The 18,907-nt window shown below is 33.6% G+C and overlaps 1 protein-coding gene across 2 annotated transcripts in view; it reads right to left on the bottom strand.

Moving 5' to 3' along the window:
• Positions 1-18,907, bottom strand: part of SAR1B (secretion associated Ras related GTPase 1B) — a 56,566-nt gene that overhangs the window by 29,204 nt on the left and 8,455 nt on the right. Inside the window, exon 1 of one of the 2 annotated variants that reach the window (XM_012549702.3) lies at positions 14,324-14,458. The exons of the other annotated variant lie outside the window; for it this stretch is intronic. The gene's annotated coding sequence lies outside the window, so the exon portion shown is untranslated. Of the gene's footprint in view, positions 1-14,323; positions 14,459-18,907 lie in introns of those variants that run through there. 2 annotated transcript variants of the gene reach the window in all.

The following is an 18,907-nucleotide window of genomic DNA, read 5'->3' as shown; positions in this document are numbered from 1 at the left end:
CTTGTTTAGTCTTTCCACACTAGGATTCTGAAAGAATCATAACCTCTCTGGCTCAAACATCTTCAACTATCTGCTACAAAAGCTGAACTCCTTCAGTCTGGCATTCAAGTTCCTTCATAATCTGGCCCCAATATACCCCTTCAGCTTCACTCTTCATCACTCCTCTGGAGATTCCTAACACTGCCATAGCCAAACTAAGTTACTTGATACAACTTGTTCTTCCCTACCTTTGCACTTCTGCTTAGAGCAATCCATGTACTTTCATTTGTTTACTGAAATCTTAACCTATCCTGCCAGGCCCAAATGAAATGCTTACTTCATGATGCCTTCTCTGATCACCTGATATAATCTATCAATTTCTCTGTCTCTCCCCTACTCCCAACTTCTTTGCAACAATCTTCCTAATCATTGTTAGGAATCACATTCATCATACACTGCCTTAGTTATTTCTTATTTTACCTAAATTATAAATTTCTCAGAGACAAAAAAACTGTTTCTTTTTCATGTTTGTAGCCCTCCCAAAAATAATGCACTACACATAGTAAGTGCTCAATGCTTATTGAATAAAGAAAAATAGCTAATGCATAAGCATTTCCCAAATGGAATTTCTTTGAAATATGGTGTTCCACTATGTCCAAAGGGCAATAAAACTGTACATAGCCTTTGATCTAGCAGTGTCTCTAATAGGTCTACACCCCAGAGAGATCATTAAAGAGAGAAAAGGATCCATATATGCAAAAATGTTTGTAGTGACAAGGAAATGGAAATTGAGTGGATATCCATCAGCAGAATACCTGAATTAAGTCATGGTATGTGAATGTAATAGACTATTATTGTTCTGGACGAAATGATACCAGGCTGATTTCAGAAAAGCTTGAAAAGACTTACATAAACTGATGCTAAGAGAAGTGAGAAGAATCAAGAGAACATTGTATATAGCAATAAGATTATATGATGATCAAATGTGATGGATTTGACTCTTCAACAATGCAGTAACACAAAACAGTTCTAATAGACTTGTGATAGAAAATGCCATCTGGATCCAGAGAGAGAACTATGGAGACTGAATATGGATCAAAGCATAATATTTTCACCTTTTTGTTGTTTCTTTGCTTGTTTTTTTCTTTCTACTATTTTTTTCCCTTTTGATCTGATTTTTCTCATGCAGCATGATGCATTTGGAAATATGGTTTAAAAAACTACACATGTTTAATTTATATCAGATTGCTTGCTGTCTTGGGAAGGAGGGGATAAGAGACGGAGAAAAATCTGGGATATCAGATTTTACAAAGATGAATGTTGAAAACTAACTTTGCATGTATTTGGAAAAATAAAATAACTACTAAATTTTTTTAAAAAAGAAATAAAAAAAGAATCATGTTATTCCAAATGAGAAAATATGGGTGAGTGAAAATTTTTCTATGAGTGAACCTTTAAAACATTAAATATGAAATTATATATAAAAACATACACATAATTTTGGGACAAAAAATTTTAATATCTTCTTTTGCTCCAAAATTTCTCTAGATAAACATTAATGAAATCAATTTTTCAAGCTAAAAATGTTTCATGGTTCAAATTAGTTTGGAAAAATCCATCAACTGTTAATATGTAGGACTGGGTATGATTTATCGTGTTCTTGTTTGTCCTTTGTTCTCAAAGAGAACCATGATGGTGATGACATGACATTCAAGTAAATTGGATTTAAGTGAGGGAAGGCTGTGCAAGATCACCTTCCTCAAAATGTTTATGGTGCCCTTTTTGTAGTGGCAAGAAACTGGAAATTGACTGGATGTCCAATCAATTAGAGAATGGCTGAATAAGTTATGGTATATGAATGTTATGGACTATTATTATTTTGTAAGAAACTGATGTGGGAAAGATTTTTCTTTTGACTTCCAACCCCCCTAGTTAATGTAATTACCCTTTAACTCACAAATCCTGGTCTCTTTGTATTCCAATAGAAGATCTGGGTCTGTCCCAGCCCCACCCGGATTTGAGCCAACTTTGGAGTTACACCCAAAAGCCCCTGGAATTAACTCTCTCATTATAAAAGGGACACGCTGGGATCCCCTCTTTGCAGAGGTCCCAAACATGTTAGCCATGTGAGGATCCTCTGTCCACTGGACTCTCTGTCCGGTGCCCTCCTTATCTCTACCTTCACTTATCTCCTTACTTCCAAACCCAGTAATAAACCTCTTTTATCAATCTAGCTCTCAGGCCAATAAATGCTTTTATTGGGGACTCGCACCACTACTAGACCTCATTTACCGCTGTATCCTTGCCCCAAATCCAATGGGGTTGTAGGGGAGCTTTGCTTGACTTCCTGTACCCCAAACCTGCCACTAGACCTCAACTAAACCCTAATTTCATTTAGGTACCCTAAATCTAGACCTCAACAAAACGACCCAGCAGGATGATTTCAGAGAGTCCTGGAGACATGAACTGATGCTAAGTAAAATGAGCAGAACCAGGAGATCATTATAAATTGCAACAAGACTATACGATGATCAATTCTGATTGATGGGGCTGTCTTCAACAATGAAATGATTCAAACCAATTCCAATTGTTCAGTGATGAAGAGAGCCATCTACACCCAAAGAGAGGACCATGGGAGCTGAGTGGACCACAACATAGCATTTTCATTCTTTCTCTTATTGTTTGCTTACATTTTGTTTTCTCAGGTTTTTTTTAATTGATCCTATTTTTCTTGTGCAGCAAGATAACTGTATAAATATATATATACATATATTGGATTTAATATATATTTTAACACATTTAACATGTATTGGACTACCACCTATCTAGGGGAAAGGAGTGGGGGAAAGAAGGTGAGAATCTGAAACAGAAGGCTTTGCAAGGGTCAATGTTGAAAAATTACCCGTGCATATGTTTTATAAAGAAAAAGCTTTAATAAAAAAAGTTAATTTAAATTAAAAATTTTTTTTAAAAAGGCCATTTGCCTCACTTTCCCCTGCAGAGCCATCTATCACTTCACAAATATATGTTTTCATTAGCTTTAATAAATGAAATAACTAATTCTGTGTTACGATAGTTTTAAAATATCAGAAAAATACCAAATATTGCATATTTTTAAAAATTAATCTTCTAAGTTGTAAAGGTCATGTTCCAAGGTTTTTAAAACTAACTAAATGAAAGTAGTCCTCACTAGTAATTTAAAGTAAATTTAAAATCAGGAGCAAGTATAACAGGTTAACTATAGTAACTATGATATTAACCAATACAAAGATGAAGTTACAAACTCATCATCACCGATTTATATTTTTCTAAAAAGGTGTGATAAATCTGACTAGAATCATACATAAAAATTACTCGCCCCATAAATGACCAATAGTCTGAATATGCATTCTAATCTGCTTCATATACCAAAAACTCAGCTCAGAGGAGGCCCAAATACATGTCTTTGGACCTAACAGCTTATCCTAACTAAAGGAACTAACGTTATACTTCATGATTGGAAAATTCTGTGCTAAAAGCAAAAGGTTAAATTACAAAAGAAACTGTGCAAGGAATGCCTGTAATTTTAGTCAGCAAGTATTTAATAAATATTGACTGCATGGCAAGTACTATAGGAAACAGGGAATACAAAGAAAAAAAAAAAACCTTACCTTCAATTAGTATGTAAACAATTAGGTACAAACAAGATACTTAGAGAGTATATGGAAAGTAATCTCAGAGGGGAAGACATTAGCAGTTTTGGGAGACTTAAGCTAAATTTTGAAGGATGCTAGAGAAACCAAGAGGTAAAAAAATAGAATATTCCAGTCATAGATGAATCAATAGAGAGACAGAAATGGAACAAGATTTTAGACTGAATGGAAGAGAAGATTTAAGAAGACTGGAAAAGTTAGAAGGGACCAGGTAAGATTTATCTAAATAAAAATTTAGTCTTCTGGGATCCTCCAAAAAGACTACAATAATTATGTAACACAATTAACTATCTAAAAATACTTACAATACTGAATTAAGAACCAAACAAGCCACATTATTGTGTTACATTATTAACTGGGCACATGAATAGGTTACATGACATTATGAATACTGTAATAGTTTAAAAACCTAAAAAACAAAGATCAAGAATAAGTTAATGCTGTTCAATTGTTCAGCTCTTTGTGACAATTTGGGGTCGTTCTTGACCGATATTGGAGTGATATGCCATTTTCTTCTCCAAGTCATTTTACAGAATAGGAAATCGAGGCAAACAGGGTTAAATAACTTGCCTAAGATAACACAGTAAGTGTCTGAGGTCAGATTTGACCTCAGAAAGATGTCTTCCTGACCCCAAGCCCAGCACTCTATCCACTCTACCAACTACCTGCCCAAGAAGTTAGCATACACAGAAAACTTATTTACTGCATGAGTAAAATGCTACAAAAGAAGCCTTTAAGACAATTAGAATAGAAATCTACTCAACTAACTTTGAAATCAGTGCAAATATGATGCAAAAGAACTTTTCAGGTTACCAAGGTGAAAATAACATCTAAACTCTTCCTCACATAAAATTTAGGCAAGTTCCCCATATGTACTATAGGTTTATGTACGTTTTTGTAGAAATTTTAATTAATTTTATTTTCTTAAATGATACAAGGCATAGACATTCTAAATTAGCACACAATTGGGAAGAAAACATCTCTTCTAGTGAGAGATGCTGTATTAAGTATAATAAAAGAATCTCTGTCAAAACATTAATGGTTTTAAGAAAACATGTCACATAAATTAACTAAAAGCCATATTTTATTTAAAAAATATAAATTTTAAAAAGGAAATTAAGGGTTGAAGTTAATCATTAATAGAAGAATATCCCAACATGTTTTAAATTATTTTAAAGTACAGTTTTTCACTATCAATCAGGTTTCAACTTTTTAAATGTAACTATAACAACCTTAAACTTTTAAGTAAACAGTTATAAAAAATGAAGGATTAAAAGTACAGTCATTTCAAAAAAAAATGGAATTTTTCCATTTTTTCCCCATATTTTTCTATATTTAGAAAATAAACCAAAAATATTCTCATAAACTAGGATATTTAGATACTATAAAAATATCTAAAATTCCATAATTTGGAACTATATCAGGGTCCTGGAAGAAATATTAGATGTTAGGGGAGGAGATGAAGGGAAGAAAGGGAAAATTTGGAATAGAAGGTTTTGCAGGGGTCAATGTTGAAAAATTACCCACACATATGTTTTGTAAATAAAAAGCTTTAATTTAAAAAAAGAAGAAGAAATATTAGATGTGATTATTTGGTCACTGTTGATCACTTTTTTTTTTTTTTAAATAATAGCTTTTTATTTTCAAAATATATGCAAAGGCAGTTTTCACAAATTTACCCTTGTAATATGTTCCAAAATTTTCTCCCTCCCTGCCTCTTGGCAGCAAGTAATCCAATATATGTCAAACATGTACAATAGTTCTATATATTTCCACATTTATCATGCTGCACAAGAAAAATCATATCAAAAAAGAAAAAAAATGGGTAAAAACAAAAAGAAGAAAACTATTATTTTTTAAAGATTAATGACATCAATGATAAAAAGAAATACTCCATACCAAAACATTAAAAAAAATTTCTTAAGTAATAAATAGTCAGAAGTAAAATAGATGCTCATAGACTGGGGAATAGTTAAATATGAAGAATGTACATGAATACCAATATGTTTTAAGAAATTGTGAATACAGAAAAGCTTGGGAAGCGATATAACCTGACAGAAAGAAAAGCAATAAGAATCAGAAAAAAATATACATGATAAATATATATATAAAATGAAACAATGTAAATAGAAAGAATAATGGAACAAAAACAATGGAACCTGAATACTAAACTATTATAAAGATCAAATTTAGCACCAAAGAAAAGAAATGAAAATGCACTTCAATTCCTTTTTTAGCAAAAGTAGGTAACTTCAGATGTGAAAAACTGCACTTTACACTATACTGGGTTGATACATTGGTTAGTTTCACTTAATTATTCCCCCCTCTCCCCCCATTTTTTTACTCTGTTATAAAGTAACTCCTCTATGGAAGGAAGAAGTAGGATATTTTAGGAAATACAGATAATTTTTGTTTAAAAGAGCAATAAAATTTTCTCTTAAAAGACTGTAGAGAACAGAAATGCCACAGGACTAGAGTAAGTAAATGTCACAGTATTCAAAAAAAAGAAGAGAATGGAGACTGCAAACTGCAGGCCAGTGAATTTGACTTTGGTTTCTGGCAAAATTCTGAAAAGACAAAATTTTAGAAAGAACTATTAGTATAATTCCTTTTGTCATCCTAAGTATTTTATTTTGTGCATTTTAAAAAAATTATTCTGGGAAGTAGTATGAGAAGTAGCCTCTAGGCTAGAGAGGATTCTGGACAGCTGACAGTGTAGGTCGGAAAATCCCAAGCTCTCCAGATTTCCTTAACAAACAAGACAAAATTGTACCTCATGGTGAACAAAGAGCATTAAAAACAAACAAGTTGGAGTAAAACAGTGGTCCTCCAGATTCAATATGATCTAGATATCAAGACAGAGGTTACGTCCCAGGGGAAGTGTAAACACCTATAGGTTAGTTCCCCTGAATCAGCAAGCAATAAGCACTGGGTCTAGCTGAATTGGGAGGTAACCTCAGCCACAGGAATTTTCATCTCTAAAAAGTATGGAGAGTTTGGGGATCAGTGCAGAAGCCAGTAGGGCAAGGACACAATGGGCACTTATAAGGATGATGGAGTTTGGGATTTCAGTTCTAGGCCAGAGGGGAGAACAAAGAAAATGACTCTCTGAAAACTAGATTTAGGTAAGGTGAAGCCAGCAAAGAGACCAAGAAATAATAAAACAAAATATAAAGAATGAATCAATGGAAGAGAATGTGAGACATCTCATTAAAAAAAAAATAACAGATCTGGAGAACAGATCAAGAAGAGAAAACAAAAAAAATAATGGTACTACTTGAAAGCTACAATAAAAAAAAAGGAGGGGTCTTGATATAATCATATAAAAAATAATTAAAGAAAATTTATCTTGATGCTGAGTGAAGTAAGCAGAACCAAGAAAACATTGGACACAGCAACAAGATTATACAATGATCGATTCAGATAGATATAGCTCTTTTCAACAGTGAGGTTGGGAACTGAATATGGATCACAACATAGTATTTTCACTTTTTTTGTTGTTGTTTGCTTTCAATTTGTTTTTTCTCATATTTTTCCTTTTTGATCTTTTTTTCTTGTGTAGCATAATTATGGAAAATATATATAGGAGAATTGCACATGTTTAACATATATTGCATTACTTGCTGCCTAGGGGAGGAGGTGGAGAGAAGGGGAGAAGAAAAAACTTTGAAACACAATAATAAACTATGTATGTGTTTTGAAAATAAAAAGCTTGGGGCAGCAGGTGGTAAAGTATTTGGAGCACCAACCCTGAAATCAGGAGGACCTGAGTTCAAATCAGGCCTCAGACATTTCACATTTCATACTTCCTGTGTGACCCTGGGTAAGTCACTTAACCCCAATTGCCTCAACAAAAAAAAAAAAAAAAGAAAAAGCTACACACACACACACACACACACACTATCTTGAAGTGTTAGAACAAAAAAGGAGAGTAGAAATAGAAAAAATTCACAGAGTACCACCTGAAAGAAATGCTACAAGGAGAACCTACAATAATATCACTGCCAAATTCTGAAACTCCCAGATCAAGGAGAAAATATCAAGAGCAACAAGAAATAAAAATTCAAATATGGCAGAGCCACAATTAGAATCACACAAGACCTAGCAGTAGCTACAATAAAATACCGCAGGTTTTGGAACAGTATATATCCAAGAGTAAAAGAACTAGGATTCTGCCTGAAAATATCATACCCAACAGAGTTAAGCATGATCCTTATCATGGAGGTGGGGGAGGGAAAGGAGAGGGGGAAAACATTTATTGAATTGCCAGATTTAAGATTTTGTTGAAAAAAGATGAATAGAAAATTTGACATAAAATTCAAGAGAAATATAAGGTAAACAGCAAGAGACTCAAGGAGGACAAACTATGTTTTATATGTGGAAATGTAAACCATATTCTAAAAATTTTCATTAGTTAATTGGGATAGAGCTGAGAATGATGTGATTCTAGAAAAGCACAAACATGTAGAAAAAGACAAAAAGAGTAATTATGCTATATGAATAATGTACAAGAACAAAAACTGATAGAGGAATTAGAGGAGAAGGACTGGTAGTTCTGGAATCCATTAGATAAGGGTTAAGAGGGAACAATTCATATATATGTAGGTTATAAAAGTCTTCTAAATTTTTAAAGAAATAAGAGGGGAAAGTAACAGGATAAGGAAAGTGGGGCACAGAAGAGTGTATAAATTAATGGGAATGGGACAAAGAGAGGGAAAGAATGTAGGGAGAAAATAAGAGAGGAATCTGTGGAGAGGGGTTAACCAATTGTAAAACAAGGTAGTAATAGAAGCAAAGGGATAGGGAATAAATAATAATGATCAGGAGTAGAATTTATTAGGGAAAAAAAGGGTAGTAATCATTGATCTCAAAGTTAAAGCTAAATGTCAGCCATATTAATCAATACTGTTTTAGACTTTAAAATAAATAAATATATAGTTGGAATATTGTCATGATATAGAAAGAGTTGAAAGATTTAGAAAAATATGGAAAGACCCAATTGGATTTATGAAGAATGTTATCTACTTTCAGAGAAAGAGAGAAACAGTAAAAGCATCCTACAGTTTTAGATGTATATGAATATATATTTGAATATATGTATATGCATATGCACATATATGTGTGTTTGTGTATACAAATATATTCATGCTTAATTGTACCCTTCTTGTAGGAAGTAAAAGGAGGAATGAGGGAAAAAAGAATAAAGTAAAAAGTGCACAGCAGAGAACAAAAAACCTATAAGGAAGCAAAGATGGACAGCTCTGAACACAAAATGTAGTACTTATCAAAAAGGTTTTCTAGAAATAGAAATTTATTGGTAAATATTTTAAATCCTCTCCTATGTTCTGCTGTGCATATGACAATGCTTTTTTTCTTCGTCTTTTCTTTTTTTTCTACTTTATATAGTTTTAAATAATAGGAAGGAAGGAAGGAAGAAGGAAGAAGGAAGGAAGGAAGGAAGGAAGGAAAGGAAGGAAAGGAAGGAAAGGAAGGAAAGGAAGGAAAGGAAGGAAAGGAAGGAAAGGAAGGAAAGGAAGGAAGGAGAAAAGAAGGGAGGGAAGGAAAGAAGGAAGGAAAGAAAAGAAAGAGAGAAAGAGAAAGAGAAAGAAAGAAGTCCTGGGTTACTATGTGTCAAAAAACTCAGAATAAGTAAAATACCAAATGATGGCTGGTTTAAGTAATTAAAGGTTTTAAGTTTAAAGAGTTAGAAGAATTATGAGAAATTTTTGATATCTGAAGAGCTGTCATATAGAAGGTATAAATTTTTTTTTTTAATTTAGTCTCAGAAATTTTGCCTAGGTCAAGACAAAAGCTTTCTCTTTTCAACTTTTACTCATTTCTTCTAGTTTTATTATTTGAGACTAAGAGCTATCCAAAAGAAAAATGGGTTGCCTGTAAAAGAAGTCTTGTCTCCTTTGCTCAGGGTGTTAAAGTAAAGATTGGATGACTGATGACAAAAAGATCTTAAATATTAAGTCTGAAGTTCAGGCTTTGAAACTTTGAAACCCTATAGTATACAGGGTGTGTCTTAGCGCAGTTTTAAGCTATTGAAGTTTGAAACTACATTAAGAGTTTGGGGACACTGAATATGTAAATTAGCATTTTCTGTGTCCTTCCAATTAAAGTATAGTCAATATTTTGCATAACTTCTTCAAATTTTTCATCATAAGATTATAAAACTGAGTTTGGTATGCCATAAATTCTGAGGCAATTATAAAAATGTCGATTATTTTCCATTCATATTTTGTAAAGGTGATTAAAACCATATAGCAATAGAATTAAACCAATAGCTAATTAATTTTATCAACTTATTCCACAAAAAAATGAATTGTAAAAACCACTTAAGTGTTTTGACGCAATCACATGTATAAAATGTACCATTAGTTGAGCTATTAATATGTCAGAAGGCATGTCTTTAACACATTGTAAATGTCTTTTTGGGGAGCAAGGTAATCAGGATGAAATGATTAAATGATTTGCCCACAGTCATACAGCTAGTGTCAAGTGTCTAGGCAATATTTGAACACAGGTTCTCCTGACTCCAGAGCCTATATTTTATCTACTTCATTACCTACTTGCAAAAGAATGAATATTTTTCCAGAACTTTTCAAAGGAAAAAGTATTTTATTATAGTAAAACATGATTAGACAAAATAAAAATCTTTTAAATAACTTAAATATGACACAATAAGCATTATGACAAAAGGTCATTCAAAAACAATAAAAATACAAAGTAGGCTAATATTCTGAACTGTTCAACAAAGACATTACCATGTCCAAACTGTTACAATATTATATGGTTTGAGACACTGCTACTTTATAACATTTCTCCAAAATTGATTTCAATCTGATAAATATAAATTACTAAAGTAAATAAAAAGCCCCTCCCCAAAAAATTATTAGAAGTAATTGTATTCAACCCTAAAGAATTATGAATGAATGCAATTAAACTGCCTCAGCTCACCTAATCTGTGTCTATAGCAAATACCAACAATATTCTGTACTGTACTTATATTAAGATTCTTTTTTGAACCAAACCTGTCGTTTCATCAGCATACAAAAATCCCATATTCTGCAACTTACAGTTTTAAAGGATTATATCATTTCTCATATAAAAGAATGGAAGAATCTAATTTAAATTGTATTATGTAAAGTGCTTTTTATTTAATATATAGTTTTTAATATTTTATACTTTTACACAATATTTGTCTTTGAGGTACTATCTATTAATACTCAAAGTACTTAGTTATGTAATTCTTAATAATGAAGTTTTATGTGAAAATTAATTATCTTAAGTTTTTAAAATTTAGGTACAAAGCATTTATGAATTAATTTGCAAAGCTAGCATTTGCATATCAAACCAAGTCATCTGATTTATCAGATGTCAAAAACAAGGAGTTCTCTTTTTTTTTGCTGAGGCAATTAGGGTTAAGTGACTTGCTCAAGGTCACACAGCTAGGAAGTATTAAGTATCTGAGGCCACATTTGAACTCAGGTCCTCCTAACCTCAGAGCTGATGCTCTAAGGGAGTGACTCTCAAAGCTGATTTTTACTTTTAAAAAAAGGGATAAATAATATTACAGAATATATTGTTTTGAACATAATTCAATTGGACAAGATGGGTCATTTGACTAATGTACTGCTCCCAGGTTTTCTTAACTCAACAGTAACACCTAACTGTCAAAGTGAAATTACCTCAGAAGTCCTTGTCCTACAGGTAACTAAACCCTTTTGTAACCACAAAGCTTACTAGAAAAGAGAAACTTATGGTAAATAGTTAGCAGTCACTTCTGACCCTGCCCCCTCCCCAACACACACACACACACACACACACACACACACACACACACACACACACACTTTCTTTCTCTCTCTCTCTCTCTCTCCTCTCTCCTCTCTCCCCTCCCCCCCAGTTGCCAACCTCAAAAGATTTTCTCACTCAACTTAACCTCCAGCTGAAGAAAAATGGAACCTTATTCACTGAGATGGGAAAGAGGAACTTAACTTTTGGCTAATTCTCCTTTCTTCAGCTGCTAAAAAGGGAGCTTAGCTTTTATAATCTTATCATTTCATTCTTACAAAGATAAGAATTATTCTAAATTATCTGATAAAACTTAATTGTTTTTAGTAGCAATCTATCTATTCAGTAAATCTACTGATAACCTAGACTTGTGGTAGTTTGGCTTGGGTATAAAATTAGCTTTTTCTATGAAGGGAGTTTAACACTATAATCGAACAACAAAAAAAAGTAATCAATACTGATTTCCTTTTCATACAGCTAGCTTGTAAAATCCAAGAGGCCTATCTTAGTTTAATTTAACTTTGTATCCAACAACAAATGCCTAGCACAATGCTGTACAAAAAATGCTCCAACAAATATTTAAGGCAAATATTTGTTAAATAAATTAATTTTTCAAAAAAAAAAAAAAGGAACAAACCAGAAATGTAAATAATGGCTTACAAAAATAAGTACTAATAAAAAATAAGCTGTCTTTTTACAGAGCAGCATACTGGTAAAGCAAATGAAATACTGGACTTAGAAGTCAGGAGAGATCACAGTTCATGTGTGACTCTTATACTAGCTGTATGACTAAGTCATTTGAATTTTCCATCTCAGTTTCCATATCTATAAATACATGAAGTATTAACCTCACAATGTTGGTGTCCACCTTAAATGAGATACCATATATAAAGCCCTTTGAAAACTTTAAAGTCTTACATAAAATGTCAGTTATCACTCTTATTGTTAATGAGTACTTATTTATTCTGAGTGGGGAGAAAAAGTTATCAAAAAAGTCAGAAAACTTTTCAACTAAAATTAGAAAAATTTAGTTAGAAAATTAGAAAAATATATTTAAAAATATATAAATCAGAAAAAGAATTTCTAAAAATGATTTAAAGTAATGGGATTTTTTTCCTACACAGAAAAAAATTTAAAAGAATTTTGGTAGGTATTCAGGTGAACAGGAGAAAGGAGAAACTTTGAATGAAATTCTAGTTCTGAAGATTCAAAACAACATTGCTGTATCAAATAACAAACAATTTCCAAAAACTGAGTTTTGAAATCATATTTCATACCTAATGTAATCTTTTTAAACAATAAAGTTCTAGAAAGTAATATATTTTCCAAACTGAAAAGACTGATCCTTTTCATTAAAATTAAGTTATTATTAATTGCAAATTGACGAAAATTTATTAGGTTTGTTAAAATGAGACAGAGGATAATTCAAGCCCCAACTAAAAAATTCAAAGATACTACAAAAATCAATGAATCTCATCTAAAAAATTTAAGTATGCAGAACAAAATGAACTTTAATTTTTAAGGAAAAACTGATCTACCAGGTACAGCCTGGAATATATATACACACACAGAAAGACACTGAATCAACTTCAATCAACTTCAAACAACTTCATCCCCTATAAATTTTTTCAATGAGATGTATTATTTTTCACTGATGTAAAGTGACCTTTTTGTTCCCTTAATAAATATGCCTTTCCTCGGGTGGGGAAAGTGTTGGAAATAAAATCCTCGCTTATGGAACCATCCAAAAAAATTTCAGGTCTCATTTCTTAACTCAAATAATTTTTCTAACTTAATTTGTAAAACACCAAAAATTCCAGATTAGATTCCTTTCTTTAAAAAATGTCATGGTTAAAGTGTACCAACATATTCCAAAACAATTTCCCCAACTGCTCAGTCTGAGAACCTCTGGTGCCTTAAAACCTTTTGTAACATTATATAAAAGTATGTTTTCTTCCAACTAAATGTGTCAAGGAGGTCACAAAAACTTTTGTACTGAGTATGTAAAACGGATCCCTAACCTGCCCCACCAACTCCCCGACCCTCACAATAACCTAAAAAACAACCAAAAAAAAAAAAAAATCCAGTAAGAAAGGGTTAGACTAAAAGGGGTGGTTAAATAGAGAACAGTGAATTTGGAATCGTGGATCAAGGTCTGTAACTACCTGTGTGAACTCATACAAATCATTTAATCTCTCTGCGCCTTAATTTCCCCTAAATAAAGAGGTTAGACAATCTCTAAGGTTCTTTCTTGCTCTATAAATCCTTTGACATGAAATTCGGGCTCTGCAACTAACAATAAATGTAATCAAGAGAAAATAACTTACGTGTTACTAATGACAAAGTGAAATAAGACGCATTTTATAAAGCCTGTGCCAGTGTCAGAAAATAGGAACACATCTATAACGCAGAAATGCTTAACAAGCGCTCTCCCACAAAAGTGCAGCGAGAGGAACTCGTGCAGGGTTTTTTTACATACAAAAAAACTGCAGCCCAGAGGAATGAAGTGACTTGCCACAATCGTGGTAATTCCCTATCGCCGTAGAGAGGGGCTGTCACCTGCCCAACCCCGCCGGATACTGCCGCGTCCCACCACGGTATTGGGGGCCGCCAATTTAGCATAACCGAGCCCATACTCCGTCCGCAGCTCGGAAAAGTACGTTCAGCTTTAACGTACGCACAGACGCCGGCCTGACACGGGGACCACGGCCCGAGCCCCGGGCGGCTCAGGGTCCGAGAGAGTCCTGTTCCGCTCTGGCCCGACAGGCCTCGGCCCCAGTCTCCCTCAGAGTCCTGGAAGCCGGAGCTGACGGACGTACGACCCTCCAGACGGGTAGTGCCCGATACCTCACCTGACGGCGGAGAACACGATAGCCGGCCTCGGTCTCTGAGAGGCACCAACAACCACAGCGCTATGGCCGCCCCCGACTCCCTCCGCTCTGTCAGTGCCTTCCGGCTTGCCGGCGTTGCAACCGCTGCCTTCCGCCGGACTGGAGCCCGGAGCCACCGCAATATCCGTTCCGCCTCCTCGGTTCGTCCCGCCAATCGCGAGGCAGTACGAGGGCCCGGCCCTGGCCCCACCCACTCTCTCCTAACCCCGCCCATGACCATCTCTCCAGCAAGATTCACCTAAATGCTCTCCAGTGGGAGACTCGGCAGCTGAAAAGCTAGAACTAAGTCCGCATTTCAAAGACTCCTGCAATGACCAACTATGTGGGCAAATCATTTCACCTCGGTTTCTTCTTCGTCTGTAAAAGGGAGATAATAATAACCTATTCCTTAAAGAGTTGTAATGAAGATAAGATGTGATAAAATTTGCAAAGTTCCTTGTGCTATATGAATGTTAGCTATAGTGGCTTTGGGGATAGTAATAGGAATAGGAATGGTAGTGGTAGTAGTAGTAGTGCTGGTGGTGATGGTGGTAGGCTAGTACCTTTAGGATGCGTTTTTATAAACCCTAGAGACTTTAGATATTATCTAAGGGCTCTCTCCACTGTACCTCTGCCTCTCGTTGACAACAATATAATTTCATTAATGACACTAAGAATTTCTTTTTTTTTTTTTTTAGTACAATTTGTACCATTTAACTTAAAATTGAAGAAAATAAGGCGGTTACTTGTAATCAACAAACCTAACTTGAAGCCTGGCTCTGATATTTAACAACTGTGTGACCCTGAGCAAGTCTTGGGCCACTCTTCTCTAATATATAAATGAGACATAGCAATATTTGGAATATTTATCTCAGGACCTAAGGAAAGTCTTTGAATACTATAATGAACTGTCTATGTAAAGATGAGCTGTTATATCAAACACTACAAAATGTTGGTTATTACTTTTGTGTATATATATATATATATATATCATATATATATATATATATATATATATATATATATGCCAGAACAATGTCTTGAGCTTGTTATTAACATTTCATGCTTAATATGCTTAATAAGATAGCAAGAATTCTAAACGTTTTTTGTGTCATGGACCCCTTGGTCTGGGGAATGTGGATCTTCTCAGAATAATGTTTCTAAATACATAAAATAAAATAGGTTTATAAAGTAAACCAATTACATTAAAATGTAGTTATCAAAATATTTTAATTTATGGATCCCAAGATGTAGTTTATGATCTCATCATAGGGATCTGCCAACCTCTGCAAACATTTTTCATATCTTACTATGAGTTCAACCTAGGGAATCTAGCCAAAGAGCCTTCCTCTGTGTCTCTTGATGTAGGGAAGATACTACAGATACAAGCTTTCCATTGGGTTATTCCATTGGGTTAATGCCAGAAAATGGTCATTTCCTATCCTACCATCTTGGACCATTAAGTGATATATTTTTCTCTTTTTCCTTCCAAATTTCTGTGTGTAATATGCTGCAGTCTGCTAATGCCTCTCTGTTGTGCTTGAGGGATGCTCAATTTCAGTTCTTCTGCTGTAGGATTCCATGACTCATAGACAACACTAATACAATTTCGTCATTTAAAGTATGGGCTTTTGTTTTACAAAAAAAAGTTTGTAGTCATTAAAACAAATTTGCAATTTCTCAAATTCAGTGCAGCTTACCTGCCTCTTCTAAACCCAACTCTAGACTAAACTCTATTAAAACTCTAGACCCAACTCATTGCCTACTTGCAGTGTCTATTCAAAATCTATTATACTAATGGATGAGTAATGTAGGTTTGTAACTTGTAAAACACTAAGAAGAAGTGAAGGGGAAAGGTCAATCTAAAGAAAATATAGTAAGAGGTCCAACTTAGCAAAATTATCCTAAGGACATTAAAGCTAAAACTGGAAGGAAGACAACAGACAAAAGCCAGATGTTTTTATTGTTGATACTTAATGTAATGAAGAGCCAGTAGTGTTGACTGAACAGGGGATAACATGGTCAGATCTATGCTTTACAAAGAACACTGACAGCTGAGTGGAAGATGGGAGTGGAGAGAAACTTTAGATAGGAAAACCAACCAGCAGGCTATTGCAATAGTTCAGATGTGAGACAATGATGGCCTGAATCAGGGTAGTGGCAATGTCAGAGAAGAGAAGAGGGTTAATATGAAAAATATTGTAAAGGAAGAAATGATACTTCTTGGCAACAGATTGGATATGAGAAGTAAGATAGAATAAAATTAATACACAGGTTGGGAGACTGAGTAAATGATGGTGCCCTCAAATTGTAAGAGAGAAGTTCAGAAGAGGAAAAGGTTAGGATGAAAATTAAATTACTTTAGTTTTGGATATGTTGAGTTTAAGAGGTATATGAGGCAGTTTGCAATGTCTAACAGGAAATGTGTGATTAGAGACATGGAGAGAGGTTAAGGCCAGGTAAAGCGCTACTCTACATAAAGAAGATGATAAAATTAATAGGAGCTGATAAGATGACCTAACAATATTATATAAAGGAAGAGAAGAAGGCCCTCAATAGAGCCTTAGGGAAACCCTATAGTGAAAGGGCCTGACTTGGATGAAGACCAAGCAAAGGAGATTGAGAAGAAGCAGTCAGACCAGGAAAAATAAATTTTATGAAAATCTAGAGAGAAGACATTAGGTGATTTTCCCAAGTAATAAGTAGGTAATAAGTAGAAGAATATACACTGAAACCCAGGTCCTCTAACTCCAAATCCACAGCTCTTTATAAAATACCACACTAATTAGAAATATAATACAGCTAGGTTTGAACATGAGGAAAATTAACATGGCACCTATGTAAAGTATGGAAGGTGGAAAATTTGAGGGAAGGAAGGTCATTTAGGAGACTTACAGTAATCTAGATCTAAGGTAATAAGGGATTGTACTGGAATAGTACCAGTGGAAATGGAACATGATGTGGTTAAGAGTTGTTTTTCAAACAGGGATAGAGAGGAATGCAAGAATTAAAATGCATAATTTTGATTACATAAAAATTTTTGTATAAAATCCATACAGTTAAATTAGAAAGGAAACATTTAAGTAGGAAAAAAATCTTTGCATTAAGTTTCTCTTATTAAAAAATGTTTAATATCCAAGATAGGGAACAGATTGAAATATATATGAACAAGAGCCATATTAAAGGATATGATCAGTTGTTGTCAAAAGAAGAAATTCTCATTTTTTTGCCTTTTGATCTGATTTTTCTTGTGCAACATGATAAATGTGGAAATATGTATAGAAGAATTGCACATGTTTAACATATATTAGATTACTTGCTATCTAAAGGAGGGGATGGGGGAAGAGAGGGAGAAAAATTTGGTACACATGATTGTGCAAGGGCAAATATTAAAAACTATCTTTGCATATATTTTGAAAATAAAAAGTTATTATTTTAAAAAATAATAATAAAAGAAGAAATGTGCAAATATTAAAAACTATCTTTGCATATATTTTGAAAATAAAAAGTTATTATTTTTAAAAATAATAATAAAAGAAGAAATTAAAACTATCAGTCACCATGTGAAAAATGCTTAGGGACCACTATAACAAAATAAATAAAAACACAATAGAATATAATATTCATTTGTGGTTTTTTAAGTCAAAATGCAGCCACTGAGTATCTTTAGTTGCCTCCAATTCTATTGGAGTTTGAACCACTGCTTCAAATACCAATAATCTGAGAAATGAAAATCAGAACAACTCTGGAGTTCCAATTCACTGTTATCAGATTGGCAAAATGACAGAAAGGGAAATAACAGTCATTGGAGGAGTTGTGGGAGGACTGTCACATTACTACATTCTTCTTGAAATTGTGAATTATACAGCCATTGAAGAACGGAAATTGCAATCTGAGCATATCTTTTGACCTAGCAATACCAGTATTAGGCATATACCCCCAAAGGATAAAAAAAGAGGGAAAGAATCTATATGTACAAAAACATCCATAGCAATGCTTTTATTTGAGCAAAGAATTGAAATCTAAAGGGTCGATTATGAATTGGAGAATAGTTGAACATAATTATAGTATATGACCAATAAAATGTGATTTTATTATAGGAAATGACAAAAGAAGCAGATTTAGAGAAATATGGGAAGTTTGTGTGAACTGATGCAGCCTGAGGTTAGCAGAACCGGAAGAACAATTTACATATTGATTACAACATTGTAAAAGAAAAACAATTGGAGAATTCTGTGCTATGAAATGACCAGCCATGAATCAGAGGACCTATGATGAATAAATGAATGCTTCCCATTTCTTTACAGAAAATTGTTGAAAAAGAGGTACAAAATAAGGCATCCGTTTTTCAGACACAATTTGTTTTGATTATGTTAAATTGTTACAAGGGAGAATGGGGAAAGAGACAGGGATTAAAGAGACAAAGAGGGCTAATGATAGTGATGCCAATTAAAGGAAAAAAGAAAAGAATGTCAATGAAACATTTTTTAAAAATATAAACATAAAAGGTGAAAGGGGAATTCAGAGTTGGAATTACCATGATGGTTAGCGTATATACTTTAAAAA

Source organism: Sarcophilus harrisii, chromosome 2 (assembly GCF_902635505.1).
Source record: "Sarcophilus harrisii chromosome 2, mSarHar1.11, whole genome shotgun sequence".
Taxonomy (NCBI): Eukaryota; Metazoa; Chordata; class Mammalia; order Dasyuromorphia; family Dasyuridae; genus Sarcophilus; species Sarcophilus harrisii.
Note: the sequence above shows the minus strand (reverse complement) of the source record. Positions and strands in the feature narration are given on the sequence as shown.